Source organism: Tyto alba, unplaced genomic scaffold, assembly GCF_018691265.1.
Source record: "Tyto alba isolate M040663 unplaced genomic scaffold, T.alba_DEE_v4.0 Super-Scaffold_7, whole genome shotgun sequence".
Classification (NCBI taxonomy): Eukaryota; Metazoa; Chordata; class Aves; order Strigiformes; family Tytonidae; genus Tyto; species Tyto alba.
In genome coordinates this window covers 31,860,938-31,888,817 of record NW_024881328.1, presented here as the reverse complement: position 1 = coordinate 31,888,817, position 27,880 = coordinate 31,860,938, and the positions used below count along the sequence as shown (strand labels likewise).

Genomic DNA, 27,880 nt, shown 5'->3' with positions numbered 1-27,880 from the left:
TTTCTCTGATCACCCTCTACCCCCTCCTCTTTCCTCTCTGTTAAGGTTAGACAAAACATTTTTAGGAAACAAAGATTTTAACTGGAGAGTAATGAATTTGTATGTGTGTTTAATAATCTAAATTGATTATTCCTTGTGAAGCTGACACAAAGGTAATGGGAATCTTTGTATTTCTTTGCATGGGCTTCAGGGCAGTCTGGGAGCCTTCATTTTCCAGTAGCAGCTAGTTTCTCTAGTATTTTAAAAGAATCTCGTAACCATATAATTACTGTAATATATGTACAGGTGATATAGTGGCATATTTACGTTAAACTTTAACGCGATTCAAGTCAATAATTGACCTAGAAATGAGCAACGTTAGAGCAATCCTTAGGCGAGTGGGTGTTAAACGAAGCCCCTTGGCTGGTGGGGTGCAGTGTGCGCGCGGCGGGCGCAGGCCTGCTGCCCAGCTCGCCTCCCGCGCCCCGGCCTGGCACGCGCGGGGTTCGGGCGCTGTTTGCAGGGACCTCGGGCCGTGTTGTGAGGGGCCCGGGGCCGCTGTCCGCAGGTGGGGCGCCCCGGGACGGGGCCCTGCGGGCGACTGGGACCGTTGGCGGCCGGTCCCTGTTTCGGCCCCGCTGCTGCCCAGCGAGGGGGGCCCGGGGTGCACCCCGCCGTGGCTCCTGCGCTCGCTGTGCATCTCGCTGCCCTGGCCGTCTGCCCACGCAGTCGCCTGTTACTAGTCATTAACTGCGTTACTGCCAATTAAGGTATTCCTAACCACAGTTGTTCAGAAAAGGAAGGGAAAAAAAAAAAAAAAAAAAAAAAGAGGTCTTGACATGATGAAGTGCACCCCGTTCCTTCTGGACGCTCCCTCCGCCGTACACCTGTGCTCTTCCCCCATTGCCCCCAGCCTTTCTCCCGCTGTTTCCCGCCTCCGAGCTTTCCCCCAGCACAGCGCGGCCCAGGCCCTTTCCCTGGAAGCCCCACCAAGGCTACGGCGAGGTTTTTGGTAGCTCATCTTCAGGGTTTCGCTGGTGCAGTGGGGAGCAGAGGCAGGGCAGCCCCAGGTTCCCAGAGGATTGTGAAGGGGCTGGTGAGCACAGGCACGGTGGGAGGAGGTGGGCTGGCCAGCAGGAACCCCTGCTGGCAGCTCCTCGGGCAGGAGGGAAGAAGAAAGCCTTCACTGGGGTCCCTTCTGCTGCCACAAAATATCTGAAAAAAGAGTTGTCGTCTGAGGTAGTAGCCATGGCAATGTGTCTTCAGCAGTTTCCCCAAGGGAGCATGCAGAAGGAGTTGCTCTCCTTTATCTGCTGAAGTGCTCAAGCTCTTTCCTATCCCTGTGTTCTCCATTTTACATCTCTAAATGACTTCAGCTCTTACAATTAGGCCTAGATCACAGTCCTGTGGGAGAAAGCAGCGATTAGTGTGATCCTTACTACAAAGACAACAACCATTAAAGGAGGAATTTGCTGTATTTTTGTCGTATTTTCCATGAACCAGCAGGTCAGGTTTACCCAGGTGGCTCACTATAAGATACACAGAATGAGTTCAGGAGAGCATTGTTGTCTCTGCACAAACGCTGGGGCAGCTCCATGGTGATAAGAACAGTTGTAACTCTGTCAAAGCCCATTCGAGCTTATACTCCGTGATGTAATGATCTCACCTAAGCCATTTCTGCATGAGGTGCTCCAGATATATTTGTTAGTTTGTTTTTTTTTTTTTTTAAAAAAAAAAGTGTTTAAATGTGAATTTAAGCTAATGGTTCAGGTTTTGACTCTGGTTAATCATCCAGTACCTTAGACACAAAATACTGTTTTCAGTCCCTTGGTTGATCCAGACTTTAGACCTAAAGCAGCGTAAAAGGACAATGAACGGGCTGGTTCCCAGTGTAAGGGGCAACCCAAAGCGAGCGTGGGGGCAGGACTGCCTCCCCCATTGGTAGCCATGCTGACCTGGGTGTCCCGCGGCTGCTCAGAGCAGGGGTCCCTCGCTCAGTCTGTTCTCCGTCCCAGGGCTGCTCCTCTTCTGGGATGCGCGTCAGAGGATCTGTGTGCAAAACCAATTGGCATCCCAGGGCTGGTTTGGTCAGCGGCGCTTTTCATGTAAAGTCAAATGAAAGATGAGGTAAAGTTTGTCATACTTGCCTGTTATTTTTGCTTTCTGCCACTTTGTTTCTTCATTGTTGTGAAAAAAAGGGAGTTTATATATGAGGGGGTGTGGATCTTTTTTGCATGGGTTGTTTGGGTTGTTTTTTGTCTATTTTTTCAGTCATTTATCAGACTGCTGTTGTGTTTTCTGACCCACCTGGTCCCAGACCACGCTGATCTACAGAGTCTCATTTTCATGACAGCTGGCTGATCACCAGCACAGCCGAGTTGGGAGACTCAATGGAAGGACCTTGACCCCCCAGCCAGCATCTCTCGGGGAATTCTCTTTGTTGGGTGCTTTCAGGTTGAGGCCTCCCTAAAGACGAAGGTGATTTCTATTTGCCAAAGTGGGGAGACAACAGGAGGAAGAACAAAGATGAAAATCTAAGCAGTCAGCTGAACTTGTTCAGACTGATACCAGCCTGTGGTATTCAGACAGAAGCTAACCCAAGGTTTCCCTAACCTTGGCAGAAGTGCAGGAAATAGTTGCAGGAGGATGAAGTGTTCTTGAACTGTTTCTCCAATGTGCCAAGCACAAGCAGGCTTTTTTTCAATATTAAGCATGTGCCTCTCTTTTCTTCCCCTTTAAAGAAACTTTTTATTGTAGACTATAAAAGAGGGGAAAAAAAAATAATCAGTCTCTGTTTGTGGACCCCTGTGCTGCCTCTACACTATCCAAGGACAAAGATGCAAATCAGGACCTCCCTGGTATAATAGCATTTATCAGGCAAATTTCTTGCTAAAGTCTTACAGTAAAAGCATAAGGTTAAAAGAAATAGCTGTGCTCAAGTGTCATTTTAAACAAAAAGGAAAAAAAAAGATTAACCACATTCTTAAAAACATCAGCCAGAGCTTCCCTGGAAGCATCAAAAACAGCATTCCAGATAAAAGCAGCATGATGTGAAAAGACCTGATCAGCAACAGATTGATGTCTGGGCTTGGGGACTAATGTAAGAACTTAAAGACTTGGCTAGAGAATATATCTTGAGAAGCATAAACATATAAGAGGATGCCAAACCATGAAAGGCTTCCTTTGCACTGAGAATTCAGAAATCGGCATGTTGACAAGCAGGGAAGCCAATGCTGCAAGCAAAGCACACAGGGTGATGAATAAACTCAGCCTTTGGGAGCCTAGGATGAGATCTAGAGAGGGGCCAACCTATCTATCCACAATTTTAAGTCTCTACACCCAGCATGGAGGTGCTGTCAAGCCTCAGACCTGCCCACCCAGCTTCCGATGCTGACATCCCGTGGACTGGGGCAGCCGGGTTTGATTCAGAAAGTGTGTACTAGTGTTCAGTTTTAAGAGGGGATGGAGAGACTTCCAAGAGACTGACTTTATAGCAGGCTGGTTGAGCCATTTGTTGAGGCGATGGGAGAGTCAGGTTTAATTTCCTGCTCAAATGCGCTGCGTTTTCTGGCCGTCGGCTTAACAGTAGGCTCCTGGAGTGCTTCCCCGGAGGCCAGATATACCTCCTCCTGTGTTCCGGGCGAGAGCTTGGAGGCTGTGTGGGGTCTGAGCTGTTCTTTGGCTGGCACAGCACATCGGAGGCAGATGTACGCCTCTGTAACTGCGATCTCCACGGCGGCCTCCATGGAGCTACTGCAGCCCGAACGCCAGCTTTAAACACGTGAGCAACGGGCAAAGCAAGGGAACAGATATGGCTCGTGCGGCTGTTAGGCGTGAGTCCTGGTCACCCTTTATTAACTGGAGGAGTCTCTCTGGGGTGCTAGCAGCGAGGCAGTGTTCTTCTCTTGTGAGAAAAAAAAAATACAGTTTTGCTCTATCTGTACTTAAAATTGGATAGTTCAGTAACTAGCCTAGAAATAACAGATTTACATATGAAGCAAGACAGCTACGAAAAAGCAGTTATTAGAGAGTTAAACAGGTCCTAGCTAATGTGCAGTCTGATTTTTGATGGATCAGCTCAGTTTAAAAGCTATATTCTAAGGAACACAAACATATCTGCAAAAATGTGGGATGTGCGTGTTACGGTCAAATGGAGAGGAAAAAAGTAAACTCTTTGCCTAAAAGAGCAACTTGAGAGGGCAGTCCATAGGAAAAAAATGCCAATGGCTTCATCTTTCGGATTTAGCAATACTCTACCATGCTGCCTGCCCAAGCTAAACCTGCCTTTCTCTGGTTTGGAAGAGATCTTGAAAATCCTTTAAACTTGTTGACTTTGCCAGGTCTTCTTGCATAAGCACAGTGATCCAAACATGGTCATCCCTTGAGATGTATTCATGTTACTGTCAGGTATCTCCTGGAGGCTGAACACCTACCCTGGGAGGATGCCAGTAAGTACTGCAGGCACCTCTTCTTTCAGCGAAGTGATTAACGACTGTGCAGCTGATGGCTCTAGTTCTTGTTCGGTTGGCAGGGGTGGTATCACTAAACTTGAGCTCACTTGTCACAATGGCAGTAGAGTTGGAATTTAATTATCTGCTGGAGAGAAGCCCTGACAGCTGTGGCGTAGGTTTTTCGATGTGGATGTTGCCTGGATCACAAGAAAAATATCAAGGGCTGGTGAGAACATCCATGTTCTAAAAGCATCTCTGCCTGGGTTAGACCACTGCCTACCAAAGAGGTACGTGCGATTATCTTGAAGCTATTTATTGACTGTCGTGTCAGATTGTGGTTAAAGTTTATCTTTACTGAAATTTGTCCTCAGGAATCCTTTTACTTCATCGAAAGTAACTTTTCTTTTCCAGGGCTGGGGTTGGAAGTGCAGTGTTTGCTTACTGCATTACCCCTGGGTTTACCTCTGGCTTGTGCTTCCTGGAGGCAAGGCGATGGGTCTGCTGCTGGTTCCTAAAACAGTGCCGGTCGGTGATGGCCTTCTGGTAGTGAAACCGTTTTACTAACAGCAGCATCAGGTAAGACCTCATCATTTTCTTATGGTAATGGTTATCATTAATAAACTAAAGAAATGCTAGCTGAAAAAAAGGGCAACTGTTTTTTTGTTTTGGGGTTGGGCTTTTTTTTGTTTGTTTGTCTTTTTTTCTTTTAAATGTAACATTCCCTTAGCTTGTTATGATGCCCGCTCCTGGGCACTAGAACCAGAGCACTATTTTTTTTTAATTATTATTATTATTTTTACAAATTAATTTTCTTGTTGGCAAACAAGTAATCATACCAGTAGCCCTCTGAAGTCACTGACATGCTCTGAGATGCTGAAGGCACTTTTGTAATGATTTCTATTATACACTGCACAAGTAAAAGACCAGCACTGTGAATGGGAAGTTGCCCCATTTGGCATTTGGTTGCCCCACCATCAACCTTGGAGGAGTACCCCAGTGCCCAGATGCACACACCCCTTTGGGACCCCGAAAAGCAGACCAAGATTCGCCACCTGACTTGCGTTCCTGAATCCACTTACCTCCCGACATCTAGAAATGTCATCCTGCCAAGGTTGGAAAAGGAGCCCCTTTTCCCTGGGGAATTTGTGGGTGCCAAGCTACACCCACAGACCTACTTTCCTTCTCACAACCCAGAGGCTACCATGCATGCCTCTTGGGACCTCCTGGCCACGTCCTGCCGGCTGCAGGTGAGCTCATCCTAAATCCTGGGCTACGTGGCTCTGGTCCTTTGCTTCCCCTCCTGGCACCTAAGCAGAAAGCACACTTTCAGTGGTGGAGAGGAGGCACTCCGTGACCTCCATTTAAAGAAGGGTGAGGCCTTCTTTGGCTCCGAAGACGGTTTTCTGCGACGGACTTTTCTGTTTGGAGCCTTTCTCTATATTTAAGAATAGGTGAGCTGCAGAGTTGCTTGTGCACTCTTTAGGCCTCTGTCAGATTAAACCATGTTTGATGCAAGCCGGTGTTCCTTGTGCCTGTCGCCCTGGAGCTTCCTGGGCTAAATTTGGGGGTTAGACCACACAGCTGTGCTGCCTGGGTGCCAGGCGGGGCGGGGTATCGCCTGCCCGTGCCCTGCCCGGGCGAGGGGTGAGCTTGCAAGGCGCCTTTGGAAGGCTCTGTGCTGCCAGCATGAGCTGAAAGGGAGGACCTGTCTGTGAGGGAGCTCTGGGAAGGACTTTCTTCTCCAAAAAGTGTGTGTGTTGTAATCTGTTTATATTACGCACTGGCAGCTCTTGCTGACTGCTATTAGGATTAGAAAGGATTTGGAAATTCTGGAGTTAAAACTCTATAAGTTGCATGAAGATAATACTTAATAAACACGAATACATTGTAGGACTTTTTTTTTTTTTCCCATCCTTTTTATATGACTTTTAGACTTACAAGCTTTTATCTTATTTTATGAGGCCATGTGAAATAAATTAAATGTAACATAAGATGCTGTTAAAAAAGATTTTATGACATCAAGAACTGGTTCTATATTAGGACCAGATCCTGCATAGGCTTATGGATGTGAGTAATTTTGCTCCCATAGATAAGCTATTGAATCAACCACGGCTAACCATTTAAATGTTCAGAATCAGGCCCTCATTTTGGACGCACTTCTCATTGTTAAATCAATGTGAAAGTGAAATCTGTCTCCTCTCAAAAGGAAATTGCCAAGACTTTCTACACTGAGATTTGGGAACTGTAGAAAATGAAGCCTTTTTATTTTTTCTTCCCTCCAATAATCTGTTCAGTGAACAAGCTGTGAAAAATAGTTCTATATTTTTTCCATGTGATGCAGCAGACGGTAAATTTCCATTTAAAAGAATGATCAGAGTAGCTGCTGGCACTGAACTCTGTTGTCTTAGTCAAATCTACTTACAAAGAGTTTACAGCAATACAATAGTTTATTATTTCACTCAACCAGAAATCAGATGAAAAAGGCAAAGGAGAAGCCTGAAGTAGGTTCATGGTCAGAATTCTTTTCTTTCTTAATATCTTGGTTTTTTAAATGCAGGAGTTGAGATCAGTAGTTTTATGTGTAAGGAGGAGAATATTTCTTTTCACCTCTACTTTTGTATGCTGTGAAATAATCAGACTTCACACTTCTATAGTGCCTTTCTTCTGGGGATCTGAAAGCACTTTATAAACATTAATTAAAGTCTCACAACACCCATGTGGAGGTAAAGAAGCATTGTTTGTGTATCTAATGCAGAATGCTTAACCTGATTCTTTAAGTACTATACAAGGACTGCAGTAAAATAGTGGAATAGCCGGAGCAAATTAGTCTAACTGAATTGCTAGGAGTGTGTGTATGTCTATGTGCGTATATATACGAGTGCTTATGTATGTGTGTGTGTACACTCGTGCATGCCTGTGTCTGCAGATATATATGTTGCCATATGCCACAGGCTGCACTTCATCTGCCCTGCATGTCCTGCCCGTTGTTGTCTCAGGTTGAGTGCTGCTGCTTCTCTCTGCACGGTGGCTCAGGTCCATCTACAAATGTTATCTCTTCTAGGAAACCTGGGGAAAGCGCTCATCCTCATTAATTAGGCTAGGATTACTTCTAAAAATTTAAAAACCAGAAATACTCTTTTTCTCGATCACCAAGTTTGTGAAGTAAAATAATAGGTGGGTGGTGGGGACCCAGAAGGGGTCTTTGCCCCCTGAGCTGGGGCACCCAGACCTCTTCCAGTGGAGGTGCTGGCACCTCCCCTCTTCATCTCCCTCTTGCTGTCCCCAAGCCCGGTGGCCTTGCTCTTTCTGCTGCCACCTCCACAGCCCCGGGGGATTTGGGGACGGGTCCTGTGGCACCACATGGTGAGAAGCTGTGGGGCGGGCTTGGGTCCCGCTGGGCATGCCGGATTCCCCCCGCGCCCCTGGGGAAAAGGCAGCAGAGGGGTGTTCTCATGTGGCAGCTTAGCACTGGGCTTGGCTTGGCTACCTGACATGTTAACAATGCCTAGGTGAAAATAGGTTAAATTATTTTACAGACTTTATAGAAAGAATGTTATCCTCCACAAGAGGGGCTTTTAGCATCTTTCCTGCAGGGGTGCGTTGCCTGCACTTTGCTGGACAGGAGGCTGCCCCACGCCCCAGGCAGGTAGATTTGCGCAGAGCATCCCCATTTCTCCACCTTCACTCCTTTGTTTTCCTGCTGCTGTGGCGCTTCACCCCACCGCTGAAGGCCAGAGCCACCCTGGCCATGTGTGTCTGACAGGGAAGGCTGAGTTCATCAGGGCGCTCTAGTTCTGCTGTTAGAAATGAAAATGATGTGGGGGAACTAAGCAGAATCGAGGAAACGCAAGGTGAAGGACCGAGCAACTCTTATTTCTATTTTCACCTCAGTGGTGAAGTAGTGGTCTTTCTCCCACTTGTGCAGCCTGGGAAAACTCATGGCTGAACTGTGGCAGCCCAACTTCTCTTTTCCTTAGACAAGTCAGAGTAAAAAAAGTGTTTTCCTAGGGGTTACAGGATGCCATTATTTATTTGTTTGGGTCAAAGCTGTGGGGAAATAGGTCCACATGACCACTGTGAGTTTGGAAGCTGGTTGACTGGCTACTAAAAGCAAAATGGGCCCTGAGGCTACTAGCTTCCCACAGCCCTAGTCCCATGCTCCATTACAATTTAAAAATGCTTTTGGGTCACCAGCATTAGATCAGTTTCTTAATCTTTATCGTGTCTTCTTTCTGCTAACTTTGCTTTCTTCGTCTGACGTAGGCTGTAAGATCTTCAGTGCAAAGAGAGCATCTTTTATCTCTGTAAAGTGTCATGCAAACTTAGGGTGATATGTAAATATTTAATAATAATATTAGTGATAGAGATTAGAGTCCTGGAGGAACGTGTCTCCTCCCTTGCAGATGCAGAACACATAATGGGGATTTTTTTGGCTAGTGTTTAATTTCCCCAGTAGTTTCTCTGCTCACCTATTTTCCAGTTGCCTTTGACATCTGTCATCTTCTTGGTAAGGCTATTGGGACACACTAATCTTGGCTGGGAATGACTTAATTAGGACAGGGTAAATAAGTGCTTTTTCACCTGAGACTTTGAAAGAAACTCCCCTAAAATATAGGCTTCCTTTTTTTCTTGTTAGGAAAATGGAAACCTGGGAAAAAGGGCATACCTTCTGATATCTGCCTTACGGTTAACCATCTTTATTCTGAAAAGGAAATGAAACGCGACTACAAGTGATCTCCAAATCACATGTCAGGACAGAAAATAGAAACTTTTAATTTATAAAACATCAGAAAACTTTTTTTTTTTTTTCCCCCCCCTTGCATTTCAACAATAATCTTCTCGTGACCATGCAGAGGAGAAATGTCATACAGATGGTGGTGCAGGAGCTGACGGCATGCTGCCCCGCTGCAGGGGCTGCTCACAGCCATGCAGGCAGGCCAGGTCTGAGGGGGGAAACTGTCCAGGGGTGCCTGAAAAGGGGACATCTGTGAGCTCTTGTGCTGCGGGAGAGGGGGCTGCCTGGGGGATCTGTGCTCCCTGTGGGCAGTGGAGGGGCTTTAGGGTGCTCAAACCTGGGGCAGCATTGCAGGAGACAGGCTGCAAGGAGCTCAGAGCCACTCCCAGCGCTCTGCTCGTCGACCCTTCCTTCTTCTTCCTTTTCAGTAGCCTAAATAATTAAAAAAAGGGTTTGGCTATATAACTAGATTCATTTTATAGGAGGAGGGTTATGCCGTACCTTACTTAAATCTTGACTTTTCTAATGATTGTAGCCAATAGCAATTAATTTAAAATAATTAAGAGAAATATACACACCAAATTGCTAAGCACAACATTTTTCTCATTCATTTATGACTCAATAGACTTCAGTGTATATGTTCAGTCTTTACTAATTGCACAGTTGATAATTCTTTATGACTTCGAGGAATTCAACATTTTCTGTCTTTACTGGCTGCATCCTCTTAGCATAATCATAGTCTTAATTTTGTTTAACTTATGCTAAAGCAAAATATGAATCTAAACCACAGGAGGCAAATAAAACACGTCATTGTACAGTTCACTACATTTTATAAAACCATTTTACAACAGGAACCATCCACCCGTTCTGTTCAATGGAGTAAATGGGATCTAGCCATGCTTTAAGGACTGCGCTCGTCTTTAAACTGATTAGTTTCTACCCTTATTACAAAACGCAGGCATCTATACCAGGTCTAACATCTAATTTTATATACAATTAAACGGGCAAGCCCTGCTGCCTGCAGCATAATCATTCCGTCGTCGTTGTTTACCTTGGTGCTCCGTGGGCCGGACCAGAGCCCCGTTTTGCCGGTTGCCACGTGGCGCGGGACAAGCCTGGGCGCCGGGGGGGCCCCTGCGGTCCCGGCTGCTGTGGGCAGGGTGGGACGGAGATGTGGGGAAGGGCCAAGCTGGCGGAGATCAGGGGAGACGGAGCCTGGTGCCGGCTGGGCAGCAGGGATGGGGTGGGGGGCAGAGCAGAGCTGGTTTGGGGTGCTGGAGCGGCCTGTGCCCACGTCCCCGTTGTGCCGGCTTTGCGGTACGGTGCCTGGGCTGGAGGCAGGACATGGCTGAAGGCTGTGTGAACAGGGCAGCAAAGCAGGGCTGGGGTGCTCACGGGGCAGCTCTGGAGAAGAGCCTGGTGGGGCAGGGCACTTTGGGGGATGCTGTGAGGACGCAGCGCTGCGGCCGCAGGCAGGAGCATGCTCCCGCCCAGGGCACCCACGGGGCGATGCAGCTTCCCTGCTCTGCACCGCACAACGGGGAAAGCAAACGGTGTCTTAGCCAAAGCTTAACGCTTAAAAAAAATCCCCCAAACTCTCCGGTTTTTTATTCCCTTCTGCCCAGGCGGCAGTGCCCAGCATTACGGCCCCAGCCAGCATCAGGCGCCAGCCCCGAAGCCTCCAGGGCAGGCAGGGAGGGGGGGCTGGGGCTGGTGGGCAGCTGGGAGCCCCTCGGCTGGTGGCGGCGCCTGGTTAACCCCCGCCCGGCACATGGCGTTAGCCAAGCGCCGTGCCGGCCAGGCGAGCGAGGGGGCTGCCTCGGCGCGAGGGCTCTGCTCGGCCCCGGCCCCGTGATTAAGAGAGGAAAGCTGTGATTTCTACCGGCGGCCAGGTTGCTTTCTTTCCCTCGCTTTCTCTTCTTTTTTTTTTTTTTTTTTTTTTGAAATAGTGTTTAACACTTGTACAATTTGGTGAAATTACAAGCCCGAGAGGACAGAGGGAGAAGCCAGTCTGTTTAAAAAATAAAAAGAGGACATGATTACTTTTCCGAAGCTGTACTTTCTATTTTCTCTTCCAAAAGAGACAAAGGGAATAAATACTTAAAACCCAGTGGTGACGACAGTGAAGCAATCATGCAGGCGCTGGATACCTTTGTCTCTGGGAGGCATGTAGTCATTTTTACATGTCTGCCACTGGGTGTCAAACCTTTCTTTTCTTCCCCTTTCCATTTTGGATGGCCAAACTGATTATCTAAAATAGAAAATTAGCACACAATGGCTTTACTCTGTGATACCCCTTATGCAACTAATGGGCAAAGCTTGTTAATTGGTTGTAAATGCCAGCAGGTTGCCAAGATAATACTTCAGAAATAAGCGGGTATTCTGATAATTACAGCAATCTTCATCTATAAAAGCTTAAGTAGATGAAGTACTGGCTGGCTTAAAACCAAGATTTATCCCGCTGCACTCGCATTAAAAGAAAAAATAAGATGAAAACAATAATGTAGCAAAACAATTATATAGCAGGAAGCGTTGTAGGTTTTAGAGATTGTGAAAACTCAGAAAGTAAAACAGTGCTGTAATAACCAGTTATGGAAAAATAGGCCATTTACATTTGTGTATAATTAAATAGTAGGCTATGCAATTTCACTTTTTAAAGTAAACTGCCTTTTCCTTTTTTTATAGGGCAACGTAGCCATAATTGCTGCATTAAAGCTTTAATGAAAGAAAAAAGCAGCAGATCAAGATGACATGTAACATCCACATTTGTACTGTGGCGTTCTGCTTGTTTAGTAATGGGAAGCTACTGAGGAGATTAAAATTGCAGAATTCTTCATAGGTTTTTTCCCTGAAAATTGCTATAGGAAGATCATTCAAAGTCTAAAATACATACAATTTATTTTTCTACCTTCAATCCACAAGGATTTAATGGCTTTCATAACTCTCAGAGTGTCTGAAGAAATACTTTCTTGCAAAAGGGGGGATATTATTTCAGCTCATCAAAATTATCAAAAGTAAGCGGCTCAAACTTGAAGCGTTGAGGTCTCACCTCATGTTTTAGACTATTACTGCAAATGCCGAACAGTATTTTTTAACTCAGTGCTGCTTTTCAACTTTCCTGTCAGAATTATCAACAGGTTGATATATAATGGCATTTCGATATGTTTCTTTTTGCATGTTACAAACAAATTGTGAAGTGCAGGAAAGCCAGGCTCAGCTGCGTTTAAGCTCTGAAATAAGGGTGCAAGCTTTCAAACCAAATTTTTGTCTATGATAGTAAAATACAAGAGTTGACACTGGTGGAAGCAAAAGCCTTTTTCTTTTTTTTTTTTTTTTTAATGACCTTGGGTGCATCTCATATATTGCGTTTAGTCACTGGTGAAGTGAGGGCATGTTTTTGGCACGTTTTGGCAGGAGGAGCGTGGGGCCCAGCACGGCCCCGGCTGCTAGGCGCTGGTGTGAGCGCAGCTCACGCTGGATTTTTCCACTCACGGAAACCGGCTGTGGTGTGCCCTGCAGTAGGGTCAGCCTGGTGGGATGCTGGTGGGTAAGCTGGAAATAAAGCTCAATCACGCTGCGCCACGGAAGGCTAGATTTGGATGTGTGCATCGTCTCATGGTAGTTTGCTTACCGGGTATTTGACAGAGATGCCTTTCCCACGTGTGGTCGTGCAACATCGACCTGAAAGCTTTTCTCACATGTTATCCATAAAAAAACGTAAGAAGAGCCTGTTGGGCAAATGGAGACAACTTGGTCTCCTGACTAGCCCCTTAAATTTTAGCAAATAAAAGGTGCGTCACGTCACCTAAAACCCTGCGGGGAAAGGAGGTGTGAGAGCGTGGCGGGGTGGGAGGCTAGCCCTGCCCTGCTGCTCACCAGCCCACGGCCCCGCGCTGCGTAATGGACTTTCCTAGGTAGTGCATAATATATGGCACTTGTCCGAAGTGTGGCTGCAGGAACCAGCAGAGGAAGAAATAACTTGGCGACATCCTTTAATGGATCTGTCGCCCTTGTCTTCCAGGAACAAAATAAATAGGAGACTTTTTCAAGTGGCGTGTATTTCCATTTATGCTTTAAAAATTCATGAGCATAGGTTTCATAGGATGGTGTAGTTACTATGGTAATTGTTTATTAATCTGGAGGAGCTTGGTAATTACCACAGTTCGGTTTATATAACTCAAACCCAGAGTTAAAGTATGGGTATGAATTCTTTACGCATCCATCTTTTAGACACTTTTTTCAACTTTTTTTTTTATTTAACAGAATATGCATTTTCCCCTCTCAGTTCTACTTTTATCCAAGTGCGTACATTTCTGGAAGTGTAGAGAGAGTGTAAAAATGAGAGAGAAAAGCTTGCTCGGAGTTGGCAGGCCAGGACAGCCAGGAAAAGATGTGCAGAGTTAAGTAGCAGGTGCATTTGGGATATTTTTTTAATTCAAAGAAAAAAATCTCCTTTCTCTTTTCCCCGGAGGATGGCTCATTTGTGGGAGGGCAGTAAGGGGCAGGGGATAAGGCAGCAGCAAAGTGGGGGTGTTGCAGGAGCCCCCACGGCCAACCCAAGTGCGGGGCAGAGGGCGGGCGTGTGTGCGTCGCCCCACAGCGCTGGCATCTGTGCGTGGCGGGCACACGTAAGGGGAGAAACACAAGAGCTGGGCTCAGGACGAATGTCTGCCTGGCTTTGGCATTTGGGTGTTTTGAGGGGTTATGTGGGGTTTTGCTAATGGAAAATGCAAGCGTAGCAAGGTGCCCACCAGGTACAGCACTGCTGCCAGGTCTCCTCAGCCCTGCCAGCCTCCCAGGGGCATGCACTCAACTTTTCTGGAGAAGCTTCATCTAAAAAGTGAGTTTCTTCTTTCAAAAATGAATTATTTTTTGCTTTTTTCAGATAGGTGCCATCAATCCTTATTGCAAGGCAATTTTGTTACACCGGACGCTGTAGTGATGTTCTCCAGAAACCCAGGAAGGAGAAAATGATACACACATTTTTCAGTGACTTTTTTTCATTTATCTGAAAGCTCCTTTCTCCCAGAGGGTGAAAAATTTTGACCCCTGTGCATCTTTTTCCTGTGTTGATTCTAGTTTAGAGGCAATTCCTTGCCATCAGCTTGTTCTGTAATGACCCACAGGGAAGCAGAAGCAGCCCTGTTCGTGGGCGACCCCTCGCCCGTCCCCGCTTTGCTCCCCGCCGGCTCGCGCGGCTGGCGGGCTGGAGAAACTCCCCGGTCGGCCTGGCTCCATTGCTGAGAGATTCACATTATTTATACGGAAAAAGTGCAGGATGCCATCTCCCCGCTCGCTCTGCCTGCATAAATTGCGCGTTTATTATTCATCGTAACACAGCACATTCTCTGTTTCTGTGTCACTTGTCACTAATCACTTATGCATCTGATGTGCGGATCCAGAGCAGGTTCTTAAGCATTCTTGGCTTTGAAACATAAGATATGCATGGGTAAGAGTTTATCCCACCCCCAAAATAACAACTTTGATACATTTTCAAAAGGGAAAGTGCATATGTTACAGTACTCAGGAGCAGCAATAACCAAACTAGCTGAGAAGTGACACGGACTTGGGTTATTTTCTTGTTGTTTTTTTTTTTTTTTTTCCTTTTTTTTCTTTTCTTTTCTTTTTTTTTTTTTTTGTTTCTCTTTAGTATTTCATGAAAGTGTGTAAAAATCTTAACTTGAATGCCACACGCTTCGTTCTGCCTGCGAGATAAAGGACATTTCTCTAAAAGAAACATACGCTCCTTGTTCCTTGTTTTGATTCTCCGTACAGCTTGTCACAATGCATTTACATTTTGTCCATACATTTGGATTTGCAACCCGAGCTGTGCTTTTGAGGAAGGGATGCAAACTCTTTTCTTCAACTTTTGGGAGGCAGTTGGGTGCTGCCAGCAGCCCGCTGTGCACAGGGGAGGCATGCCGCACGCACGCCTTCTGCGCCCCACTGCCCCGCGCCCCACCAGCTCCCTCCTGAGGGGCCGGGCTGGGCACGCTGGGCAGCAGCTGGAGAAAGACTCTTTCCTGGCGCTTTTCTCTCCCGTCCCATCTCAGTCCCCTCCCAGCCTGCTGCTCAACTCATAAAAGCCAGTTGCCAAACCACAGTGGACGGCGGCATTGTGTCTACCCCAGCTTTTCCCCCACATTTCTTCCTCCTGTCTCTTGTAGCCTCTGGGAAATGGCAGAAGTTGCTCTTTCCTTGCCCAGATCTGCTCTGGGAAGCACTGTGGAAACACTGGCAGCCTTGGAAACCTCGTGTTTAGGACACTGCCTTTTTTCCCTCTTCTCATGGCACTGGCTGAGCCACAGTAATGGTGCGAGGCTGTGGATGGAGACCCCACACAGCCCCAGTGGGGATAATGCCTGCATGGAGAGAGCTGGTCTCGTGGAGTTTGGCTATCACTGTGAATAACGGTCATTCAGCTGGGCAAATCCCAGCTATCACATTGAGCAGATGGAAAACATTCCTGTGTTTTCTGGTGGTTGACCTAATCCATCTGTAGTGCTGCAAACCTGGCACCACAGCCAGGGGCGGCTCCTTCTACAGGTCTAAAGAGCGCGAGCTCCTCCGCTGGACGTCTGCAGGAGGTGGCTGTGCCATATGTGCCTTGGTCTGTGGCTCACCTGCACCACGTTAACCTGCAGTAGGAGATCTGTGATACTGGTCTGGCCTTGAGGAGGGAAAAGTATGGACCAGCCAGCAGAACAGTAGCCTGGATGACCCATATTTACTTTTTTTTTTTTTTTTTTTTTTTCATCAGACATCTGCAAGCTGATAATTATTTACTGTGAAATACCGAAAAAAGTCACAAAACTGGTCAGATTGTATGATGTGAATGTTTTCTCCTCCAAGGCTGCTGAAATAGAAGGCTACTTACCAACCTCCCCAGCTGGAAACATGGGCGTTTCATCCAAGGAGATAATGTTAATTGTTCCTCGTTCTGCTGATATCTGATGGGAACAATCTTACTAGCAACCTCCAATTGCAAGTCCTCTTTCTTGAGTGAAGTCAGCCCTACAATAACACCAGAGAGGCAGCTTGAAATTAGGATACATAAAACTGATGCCAAAAATATGTCAGCTTGGAAGGTCATTAAGAATTATCCATTTGTGCATGTTCACATGCCAGCAGTACCTTAAGTGATTACCTTGGAGGGACAGATTTGTCTAATGAACATATGAATTAACAATATAAAATTGTGATTGATAAATCAAATAAGAATTTACAATTTGGCAATGAATCTAACCGGAATGGAGTTTCACTGGATGCGAATGTGAGAGGAGCTGTTGGTGTTCTTTGCTAAAAATGACTCTCAGTGGTATTTTTCCACTTCATGACACCACAGTTGTAGGTGACTGATCTAGAAACCAGTCTGCCTGTACCTCAGGCAGAGACAAGTTGTTCTGAAGATCTTGGCTCACTATTTCCAGTAGTTATTTTTTTAAACCTCTTCACCTACACTTTTATTGATCTTTTTTATTTTTTAAGCTCATCTTAGAAATTATCTAGACTTGTACTGGCAGACAAACGAACGGCTTTTAAACCATGTAATAGTTGTTATAATTCTGGTCAAAAGTATTTTGAAATTTGGGCACTCAGATAAAAGCAGCTGATGTTTAGCTCTGCTTTTCTGCTCTGACATAGCTCAGGAGGAATTTTTGATTTTTGTCTCTGAAAGATTGATTGCGTTAGTAGCTTCCCGAGTTGTGGATTGTATCTCCTTCACAGAGTTTTAAAAGTCTAAAAGAGATGTTTAGGTTTAAAAAATGTCTTGTACAGGTGGGCTTTTTTTTTTTTTTTTTTTCTTTTTTAAGCTTTACCCTCTTAGTGGCTAAGATCAATGCAATATCCACATTGGGTTTTTTTAAATAAGCTCTTACTGACAGATGTACTTCATTTAACATTTGTGATAAACTCTTAGTAATTCCTTACTGCATCTTCTTCTTTTTGGCATGTGTCACTTGGGGTTTGGGGCACTCCTAGTGCACAAGCGAGCACTGGCTCTACAAAAATCCTGTTAGAGCTGCTACAGTCTAGCTCTTGTCAAACTGCATTTTAAAGACCCAGATAATAAGAAAGTACCAGAGGAGTTGTTACATTTCATTACTCTGTGTGATTAATGCTTCCCTATGTGCTAATGAATCAAAGTTAGGTCATAATGGCTTTGAAATAGAAGATTATTGATGATTTCTTTGACTTGATAGAAAGGGGTAACTTCAGCCTGTTGGGTCTGTAGTGCACCGAGTACCTCTTCTTTTGCAAATTTAAAATCACCATGGTAAAATCAGCTATTTAGTTAAGGTGGAAATTTTAAGGGATGTTTATGTTGCATCTTGCACTTAAAATGGTTTGGGTAGTTGCAAAATGGGCAGAAGCGGTTGCTGAAACCTTCTACATCATGAGACCGGACGGAAATGGTGGTGATTCGGGGCCCTCCGGTGTGTCCCTGGCTGTGGAGCACTGCAGGGGGGCATCCCGGGTGCTGAGGCACACGTGCACTGGGAGCCAGCCCCACGTCTCCTGGCAGCCAGACCTCAGCAGACTGCAGCGTCTCCAGCAATCGGTAACGTTACGGGATGTCCCAGCAGCCTCCCGATGGGAATACTGGGTGCCTCCTGACTCATAGCCCTCCCTTCTATTTTCTTCTCTCCTATATCTAGCAGCCGTTGATTCAGGTTTTTTTTGCAGCATTTTTTTTCCCTAGATCCGTGGCACCTTTTGTGTAATTTATCACATATAATTTTTAGAGTGAGAAAATGTCCTGAGTGTAAAAATCATAGTAAGGATGTGAAGGTGAAAGCACTGGTGTTTGTTTCTGTAACCAGAAAACAGAGCATTAAGACTCACTGTACGCTTAATGGATGTCATTGTGCCTACGGCCGATACGGATAACACAGCAAAGCTGCATTGTACAGCAGGCTTTGCAGTGCGTGGGCTCCCAAGGGGAGAGGAGGGAAGAGGGAGCCCCTCAGGACTGCTCTGTCACAGCCCGATCCTGCAGGTCCACATGGCCACGGGCTGCGACCGCATTTCCTCTCTTTGGGAAGGGCAAAATTTGGAACATAATGTGTAAGCTGAAAAAAAAAAAATAAAAAAATAGGAGTGCGCTTGCGAGTGAGTTGCTGTGCGTTGGAGTGGAGCAGCATTCCTCGCACGAGAGGGGAGGCTGGGGAGGCGGGCTGCACGGGCTGCAGCCCTGTGGCTCAGAACGTCCCGGGGAAGCTGCGCAGAAAAGCATGACACAAGCCTGGAAACATTTAGGGAGGGGGCATGTTATTTTAATATCCTTTTTTGTGCTTAATAGAAAAGGGGTTTGTGGTTAATTCTTTATTATCTCCGACAGCAGTTCTCGCTTCGGCTCCTCTTTCTTTAACTGCCAAGCTAGCATTTTCCTTTTTTATTGCTCCTTTCTTCGAGGTTTGCTTTGGAATAGTGCCAGTTATCATTTCCCATTAGGGCAAATATTGCATCAAACTCATGATTAGGGATTTGAGGGCTTGGGAATATCGTTCTCTAACATTTGTCTTTCATTTTCTAAGAGTCTTTTTCTCTCCCTTTGTACACACAAATACGCACACATGCCTGTATATCTGTGGATATACATATGTGTATATATATTTATAGAGAAGGAGAAAGAGTGCGCTGCATGTGTCTGATGACATGGGTAGGTTTACACGTATGCACGTTATCTATTTGTATGTAAAGTTTAAACTTCTTTGCATAGACAAAGGAAAAGGGAAGAGCTTTCTCCTCACGTGAGATTTCAGAGGACTCGGAAGGTTAATAGAGGAGGAGAATAACAGATTTGTTTGTATGTTTTGGGTTAAATACTTCAGTTTTGCAGCGAAGGAAGGTGTTAAGAACACACACTGCGAGCGTGGAGATGAAGCCACTGCTAGGGAGCTGCTACCAGTTTTACCGACCCTACAAAGCCGGGGAACAACGCTGCCTATTTTTGAGCGTGCCTTTTACCGTACCTTTTTTATTACCTACCTGCATATATACATCCACTTCATGTCTAGCACATTCCTCTATTAAAGCAGCAATAAATATTACATTTCTAGAAATGAACTATTCTGCTGTATTAACATATGCTACACCGCCTATACTGAAGGACTATATAGACACTTAGGCTCTGATTTGGGCATCCTGACCTGCTCTTAAAAGGTGCCCGTTTCTCTTGGCTAAGCAAACAGGCCTACATGTCCTGAGGCAGACAAGAAGCTGTGCTGGGCACGTGCCCTGATGTGGGCTTCCAGGCATCTGGATTTTGGCTTAAGATACCTCTTCCTTCTCTTACCACCAACATTTAGGTGCTGCCGAGGTGTTCAAAAATCTTTCCAGCTGCCACCTATTTCTGACACTGGCTCACAAAACCCAACACCCCCTTTCAGTACCTAATTTGGGGGGGATTTTTGAAGAACGTATTTTTTTGCTGGTGAAATTTTGCTTACTCCCAGTCTGGGGGTAGGCACATTGCAGGTGGTTCCCCCCGCCAGCTGCCCTTGGGGGGCTGGGGAGGTGATGGGGGGCTGGGGGCAATGCCTGGGGTCCATGGTCCTCCCCCCCCAGGGCTTCCCACCTACCCCATACCACCCCCCACCCCCCCCCCACAGGAACGGGGCTCCCGAGAGCCAGGCACCATCCTCCTTCACACCCAGCAAATCACTTAACCTCTCAGCACGTCGGCTCTCGCAGCTGTTAACACGGGGAACAGTTTTATTTCACCTCCTCTCGTAAAGAGCATTGCGGCCCCGATCGACCGGGGCCCACAGTGTTATTTCCACTTACAGATAAGTTGGATTTTGGCAGCTGGTGAGAGGAAGGCAAGCACATTCATCTGGGTAAAATCCCCTGGCTGGAGAAATAGCCAACGGGAAAGTTTTATAAGGCAGGCACAAAGCAATATCAGCAATATCCAGAGCAAAGCTTGTATTGGAGTTGTCATTTTTGCTCCATCCCGGCAGTGGCTGGCCGGGGATTTGGGGGATCCACGGGGAGGTGGGAGCGGGCGAGATGTGGAGCGGTGCCGGCCAGCTCAGCTGGGGTGGTGCTGACTCTCACAGCTACCCGACAGGTTCCTAAATACATATATTTCCAGGCAGCCAATTTGTCTGCCTCCAAAAAATGTATTCTTCAAGGCTTGTTCCCATCTGCCAAAAGAAAACATGTTATTTAAAAAAAAAAAAACAAAAAAAACACAACACCCTAACATTGACAGACAGGAGTGTGTTGTTGAGCTAAAGCCCCCTGCTTTTACCTGAGCCAGGTGCCGGCACCGCGTGGTGAGACAGCCCTGTCACCTACATGCTTCATATTAACAGTCAGCTTTTAATCACGGTTCTCCCTGGCAAGCCGACAAATATTCTTCCCTTTACTCGCCGTTCACCTTCTTTTTCCTGACAAATACCGTGTTTACTTTATTTAAATTTTTGCAAAAATGATCCCGGGTGAAGTGACTCAAGCCATCATGCAGATTAAATACAGTGTCACCTCTTTTCCTGCTTGTAGTACAATGGCTGTAAGTTAAATTATTACAGGAATTTCAGTAATTTATGATGTAATTTCTACTGATAAACCTGTGTGTTTCTAGCTCTGCCCTGCTTCTTCTGTCCTCCCTTACTGAAAATAAAGTCATGGTTCCCACATGGGGAAGCTTCATGTCGAGGGAAGGTACAGTAAGCTCCTAGTTATTTTAGAAATCTTAAAGTGATTAAGGCAAAAGGATGGTTAATTATAATATTCTAAAAACACAGCTGCTAAAAAAAAAAAAAGTTTCAAGCAGCCACCAACTTGTATTATTTTGTCGTCGTCTTATGACATACTTACAACATATGGGAAAAATAAAAGATTAAATCTCTGTCCCCAAACTGCCCCCGCAGCCGTGCAGTCCTGGGACCAGCAACATCTCTGGAAAGGAGGCGGCTCGGCCCGACTCTGCCGGTGAGCGCAGGGGCGGCTGCCAGCCCTGTGTTCCCTCTCAGAGCCTTGAGAGCTGAGTCTTCTGCTGGCTTTGCAAAACATCAGCTGAGAAAACTGTGGCTAAATCAAGAGCAACCACAGTTTGCCAGGGAACAAATATCCCAGCCTTGGCCGTACTGAACTCCCACTCATGTTTTCATTTCTCACACACCAAGGAGATAAAAAAGTCACTGCTGGTATTGCCAGTGGGACTGAATTATGAAGCCCCATAAACATTTTCACACTGCCTCACTAAAGAGCGGCAGGCTTTTCTCTGTGCCGCATTTTTGAGGCTACCTCAGAAATAAATCTGCCTACAAAAGGAAACCACGGTATTTTTCCCAGAGGTGGACTGTGTTTTGGGTGGGGAAAAGGTCTCGCATTGCCAGTCTGTCCATGCGCCGAGGGCAAAGCGAGCAAGGAGCCCCATGGTGTGCTGTCGCACCCGGGGAGCTGGGCAACTGTTATTGTCAGCAGTTTTATTTCTGCTGGTGTGCTTAAAAAAAAAAAAAAAAACCAAAACAAAAAAAACCCCAAAACACAAACCCCCACTTTATTTTAAAACTAGAGATCAAGCAGGATGGCTTCTAACTAAGGATCAAGGTAGGCACTGCAGAAGGAACTATAGGCACTCAAAGTCGAAGTAAACGGCGGTGCAAACACTAACCAGAAGTTGTTGTTGCATCAGTGGGCACAGCAACGCGGTGACTCAGTGAGGGGAGCGGACTTCTATGTCCCGGTCTGACCACCCCATGGTTACACTCAAGCCAGAGGAAGCTAACGACCGCAAGCGTTAGCATGCCAGCTGTGGGTACAGAACAAGCCGCACATACCAGTGGTACCTGGCACAGCTCGTGCAACGTGGAAAGCCGCGGTGCAGTCTCCCAGTTACAGGAGACTCATCCCCAGAGGTTGCAAGGAAACGTCCCCGGGAGGACATGAAGCAGAGACTGGGGTCAGCAGCAGGATGAGGAGCAGTACCCAGCCTTCACTGCCGGCGTGTTTTTCCTCACGCTTGCCCTTCTCCAGCCCTTTTTCACCCGTGGAGCAGCCAAGATGCCACGCGCGCACACCGAGCTCGTTCCCCTGAACTGAGGCAGCAAAGTGGCGGTAGCAGCAGGGTTGGGTGGTGCCTCACCCCCAAACCCGCTCGGGCTAGTGGAGGTTGTCTCACTGACTGGGAGCTCTGGGACAGGCCCATAACAGCAGTGACGCCACCAAAATAGTCCCGTGGGCTCCCAGGGCTGCAGCTCCCGTCAGCAGCCACCTCGAGCCCCACACCAGCGCAGGGGACGGTGCGCTGGCTCCCTGCTCCTGCAAAAACCCACCCGCCCGCACTCACGGGGTTCTCCCACCGCTTCCCGTGAAAGGCTCATCCAAATACCTTTACTATCACTGTAGCTTGTCTTAACTCAGTATAACACAGACCAGCTTAACTTTATAGTGCTGCTTTTTATAGAGGAGCGTTTATTTCTTGTACCAACTCTCAAGGATGTTTTATCTGTTTTATATCCCATTGAATCCTCTGTGAAACTGCACTAGTTTACAATAATTTTATTACTTTATTAATTAAACGTTTTCCAACAAGCTAGCTATGGCATTTCTTATCATCAAGGGTTCCATTAGTTTTTAATGGTGTGAGACAAAATTACCATTTATCCACATGCAATTTAAGAAGCATCATTAACACAGAGAAAGCACCAGGTGGGATTTCTAATAGTTACTGTTTCTCATTTTTGTTTTTATTTAAAAGGAATAACTGGTTTTGAGGTTTTTGCTGCAAGGTTGCCAAATCCTCACTATGTTTTTTATGTTCAAGATAATTTAAAATAATGTTCTTCTATCTCCTAAGGCTCTTCTCCATGCTATTTCACTTATCAGCACATCGCTTGGTTCATACGCAGTGTCTCGGCGCAGCCGGGTGAGAGTGTTGTCTGCACAGTAATCACCAAGAACAAAGACTCATCTGCACGGTCAGTGAGCAGGGGGGTGTGAGTGTGCGTGCGTGTGCGCACACGTGTGTGCCTGAGATGCTGCCTGGGTTTGCAGGGGCGTGGGAGGGAGGGAGGGAGCTGAGCCGGGGCGAGCCCCAGACCGCCCGCAGCTACCACCTTGCGCGGCTCAGGGCCTGGGGGCTCTGACCCCGGGGTCCCGCAGAGCCCGTCCCACGCACGGCACCCCGGGCGATGCTCCTCGGCCACGCTCACCCACGGCATCGGGGACCGGCAGCGCGAGGACAGAAGGCAGCAACCTGCCTTTTTAAAGTTCTTGAGCAACTTTGACTCAGACCCTCTGCAAGGATACTGGTTTCCCATGTGAAAGACAATGGAAACTCCATGATTGTAGTAAATATTTACCTTAAATGAAATGGGGATAATTAAATGGCAACTTAATTACTATAGTCTATTCAATTATGCTGACTGTTGACTAATTGCTGACTCAGTCCATTTACATGTTAATAAATGTCTGTGTTTAAGGTCCATCCTTGGTTAATTTTCTAGGTTTAGCAGTATGAAGCGGAGTTGCCGGACTGTTTTTTTTTGTTTGGTTGTTTTTTTTTTTTGTTGTTGTTGTTTTTTGGTTTTTGTTTTGTTTTTTTTTTTTGGTGTTCCCCTGCGAACTCATTGCTTTTACTTAACTCAGTGGCCTTGGCACAGACAGACCCACCGGTGGCTGTGGGGCGCAGGGCGGGGTCCGAGCCAGGGCCTCGCCGCCGAGACGCAGCGCGAGGGTCCAGATGGTGCACGATCCCGGGAACCGCCGAGCGCGAAGCGCGCGGGAGGGTGTTAGGGATATTTAGTGGGATGTGTTTGACAAGGTGTTTCCTTATTTAAAGGGGAGGGGAGGAAAAGGCAGATGGTGTGGCTGTTTCTAATGACATTCCCTGGCTGGGTTTTTTAACAGCAGACATAAGAGGGGCACAGGCACCTGACGCGCCTGTCTGCTTGGCTGCTGGGAGGGAAGGGGATGCTGACAAAACAGGTCCCACTGCCGTCCCCGCTACCTGTTCTACCTATTTATTTCATTTGCCAGGGTGCCTGTGAGGCCGACGGAGGGCTCTGCCCCGGGGCCGGTGGCCCCATTGCCCCTGGTCCCTTCCCTGCTGCTGCGTTGGCCGCACCGCTCTGCCCCAGCACCGGCTGCGCGACTTGCGGGGGAAAACAGCTTGCTCTCCCAATGACCCACCACCCGCTCTTTCCTTCCCTGCACCTCTCTCCCTCCAGTCCCATCCCGTCTGCCTTCCCCGCCGCCTCGGCCCTCCGCTCGCCCAGGTGGCTGAGCCGTCGCCGCCGGTGCTGTGCCGCTCCGCGCCGCTGCGGGTTGGCGCTGCTGCCCGGAAACACCCGGGGCGATGCTCTGGGTAGGAGGAGGGGGGTTACAAATGATGTTTTCCTCTCAGAGGTTTTTAAGCACACTACAATCAGAAGCGGTCTGATATTTTTTTTTTTTTATGGTTAAGTGCGTCTATTAAAATAGCAACAAATTTTGCATTTCCTAAACGGGCAGATAATTGTTCCATGACGAAAAGGGCAAATACGTGCAGAGGGATGGCCTCTGCCTTAAACGCACGCTGAACTTAACTTCTGGTCAGACCAATTTTCTAAGTAATTTCACATGCAAGACACGGAACAAACGCTCTGACTATATATTAGAGCAAGAGGTGCAAAAATATCTTCCTGCATACTTCCATGTTATCCTGCTCCTTGCCTGCAAAGGGGCTCTGAGGGGGCTGTCCTGGGGCTGATGCCACTGCAAGCCCTGGCAGCAGCCACTGAAGTACCCTGCCCCCTCGCAGCATCCCCCCGTGGTGGGACGGGCCCCGCCACCCCCACGCCAGGCTGTGGCCAGGGACCCCCACGTCTGGGCCGGCGGCTGGCTGGGTGGGTTTGGAAGCAGTGCCAGGCGGGCGGGCGCCGGCGGGCAGCACAGAGCTGTGGCTGGCACTTTATGCTAATGGCCCAGTCATTATTTATTCCTGTGGAATTCATTACAATCACATTATTTGGGATCGGCTCATTTAGCGTCACAAATGCATCCATAGGATTTTTTTATTGTGACCTAATTAATAATGAATGATTCTATTTTAAAGCGCTGCTGTACGCTGGGTTTTAAGGCAGACTTAAGAGTTACAGGAAGGGATGCCGAAGTGGCTCGGTTGCTCCTCGCAGCCTGGCGAGAAACGCGCAAGAAAGTGCTGCCAGCATGGCCGTGGTGCCCGACGGGCACTGGCCAAGCACAGTGCTGCGCCACAAAAAAACCAATTTTTTTTTGCGACAGCAGCTTGGATCTGATTTTTCTACCGAAAACAAAGTTCAGTGCTGACCTTGTCTAAAGCACGAAAAAACTTCAACGGTGTTCTGAGAAAATGATGTCTCAGTTTTCATTGATCAACCATCTTTGGGTACCATAAAGTTGTGCAGGAGGAGAAAACCTTCACTGACACCAATCTTGTTTTATTAAAAAGTAAATATTTTCTTTGGACATGGCACTTTTAAAACAAAACAAAACAAACCCTACCTTATAGTTTGTTACATGAATTTCCCCAGAATATTTAAAAACCAGTTTTATTTTGAAAGCACTGATTTGACTTTGACTTTTCTCATCTTTGTTTCCTTCTCAGCACAAGAAACATGGCAATACCCAAAAGAATACAAAGACTCTTTTTTTTCCAAGAAAGGTCTCACCCACATCTTTCGCCAAGTCCCACTTTTAAGACACCCCCATGCCATCCACCCGAAAGGCATCAGCTCCCTTTCACACTGCCCCCCAGCCTGGGTAAGTGTGTGCGGCGCCACAGCATGGGAATGGCTTTGCCTTTCCCTACTCAATGCCTTCTTGCTAAAAACGTTTCAGTTCAGCAGCAGGGATGTCAAGTCACACTGATGTCTGAGTTAAATCCATTCCTGGAGGGGCAGTGCAGGGAAGTCCCTGTCCCAGCTGCACAGGGTGATCTGCACCATATTTTTGGATTTTCACAAAGTCACATCATTTCAAATCTCCCCGCAGACCATCAAGCACGTTTTACAGATGTCTGTGAAGGCCTATAAATAGTTATAATGACATAAATAGTATTTTTTGTGAATGCAAACCTACTCCCCTGTACCTTGCAAGCGCAGCCATTTACATGACGGGACTGTAAGGGGACGATGTGGCAGGTTTGGGTTCAGGCACGCGGGGATGTTTACTGGGAAGCGATAGCTTCTGCCCTTCCTCCCGTCCGGGGTACGCCCGTGCCCCTCGGCAGCATTCAAGGGGGCTTGTCTCCCCGTGGGGTGGCAGGAGCTGGGCACGGCCGAGGCTGTGGCTGCCACCTTGGTTTGCATGTTTGGTTTGCGGCAGGGAGCCACGCTGCTCCCAGCCCACTCTGGCGGGCGATGGCTCCGCTCCCCCCTGTTTTCTATGGAAAGAGTCAAGGGGACTATTCACATGCTAAAACTGATCACTAAATATGTAGCCAAGCTCTGCCTGAGGTACCTTAACAGCTCTGCCTGCCTGGTGAAACCAGCAGAAGACCACAGCTTCTCTCCACGTATCTCCCTACAGCCTGGAGTCCAACGTAAAACTCATCAAATGCAGTCCATACCTTTGATACAAGCACTCTAGAAAACTTCATTTAAGGCTTTTAAGGCTAACCCCATGACCTTGTTTCATTTTATTATAATTAATAGTTATAATTCAGGTAGTCAGCCTGAACTAAAAGATGACAGCAAAAACTGTCTGGTTGCAGAGTATTTTTTATATATTGCTGATGTTGTGACACTTTATGATTCTTCCTTTAGCATAGTCATTGTTGGCATCGTGTCTGAGAGCATGACTTTCCTGCTCAGCTCTACTGAGTTTCAGGTCAGTGTAAGACCTTAAATTCTTTTTGAACGGCTGCAAGAAAAACATATGAAGGACTCGCTAACATAAAGCTATAGAATACGTTACAATAATACTCCAGTACCATATTTCCTACTAAAATGTTGCAGACAAGGAGGACTATTTCAAATCTGTTTTGTTCAAGGCGGGACATTTTAAATAGCAAGGGGAAGGGCTCCTCTCCTACTCTCTTGGCAAAACCTCCTGACAGTGCCTTCCAGGTGGGAAGTCCTCCTGGGCAGGCAGGATCTCCTGCCCGTGGCCGTGCCAGCACGTGCCGCTGCAGGGCTGCCACCCAGCTCTGGGCTCCTCCCACGCATCTCTACTGGCTTTAGGTCCTTATGGAGCAAAGTACTTAAGCAAAAGCTCTCTTTAAGGCTATGAGTAAGAGCCTTTTGTGTCAGGGTGGAAAATACATGCTTGTAAGTTAGGATGTGCCTATGCAGCTTGCTCCATTTGGCCATACAATACCTCTTTTCAGGTATAATCCACTTAGGACAGTCCCTCAGGAATATTTATACATAGAAGACACGGGTGCCCTTGGGGCATGGAGATTTCCAAGGAAAAGATGAGCTAATTGAAGGCCTTAAGCTCGCCCTTCAGCTCACAAGAATGTAAAATTAATCGTTAGGAGCATCACTGTCACCTTGGTGTACACAGGAGCTGCCTGTTCTTGCCGAGGAGATGGCGGCGAGCTGTGTGGTAACACCTACCTCTCAGGAGCATCACAAAGCTAAATGCATGTTCACGAGGTGCCTTCAAACCCTCAGATGGAAACCCACCGACCATGGTCACTAAAGCACTGCTATCACTCTGAGAACACAGTGTCAGAAGCTCACGAGGTCCTTCTCCAGCGGGGCCACACATCACTCATCTATTTGTTTTTTCTAAA

The 27,880-nt window shown here is 46.9% G+C and overlaps 1 long non-coding RNA gene across 1 annotated transcript in view; it reads left to right on the top strand.

Moving 5' to 3' along the window:
• LOC116965825 overlaps positions 1 to 23,493 on the top strand; it is a 45,736-nt gene extending 22,243 nt beyond the window's left edge. The window contains exons 2-3 of the long non-coding RNA XR_004409691.2: positions 4,842 to 5,006; positions 23,008 to 23,493. This is a non-coding gene — a long non-coding RNA (uncharacterized LOC116965825). The remainder of the gene's footprint in view (positions 1 to 4,841; positions 5,007 to 23,007) is intronic.
• The last annotated feature ends 4,387 nt before the right edge of the window (positions 23,494 to 27,880 follow it).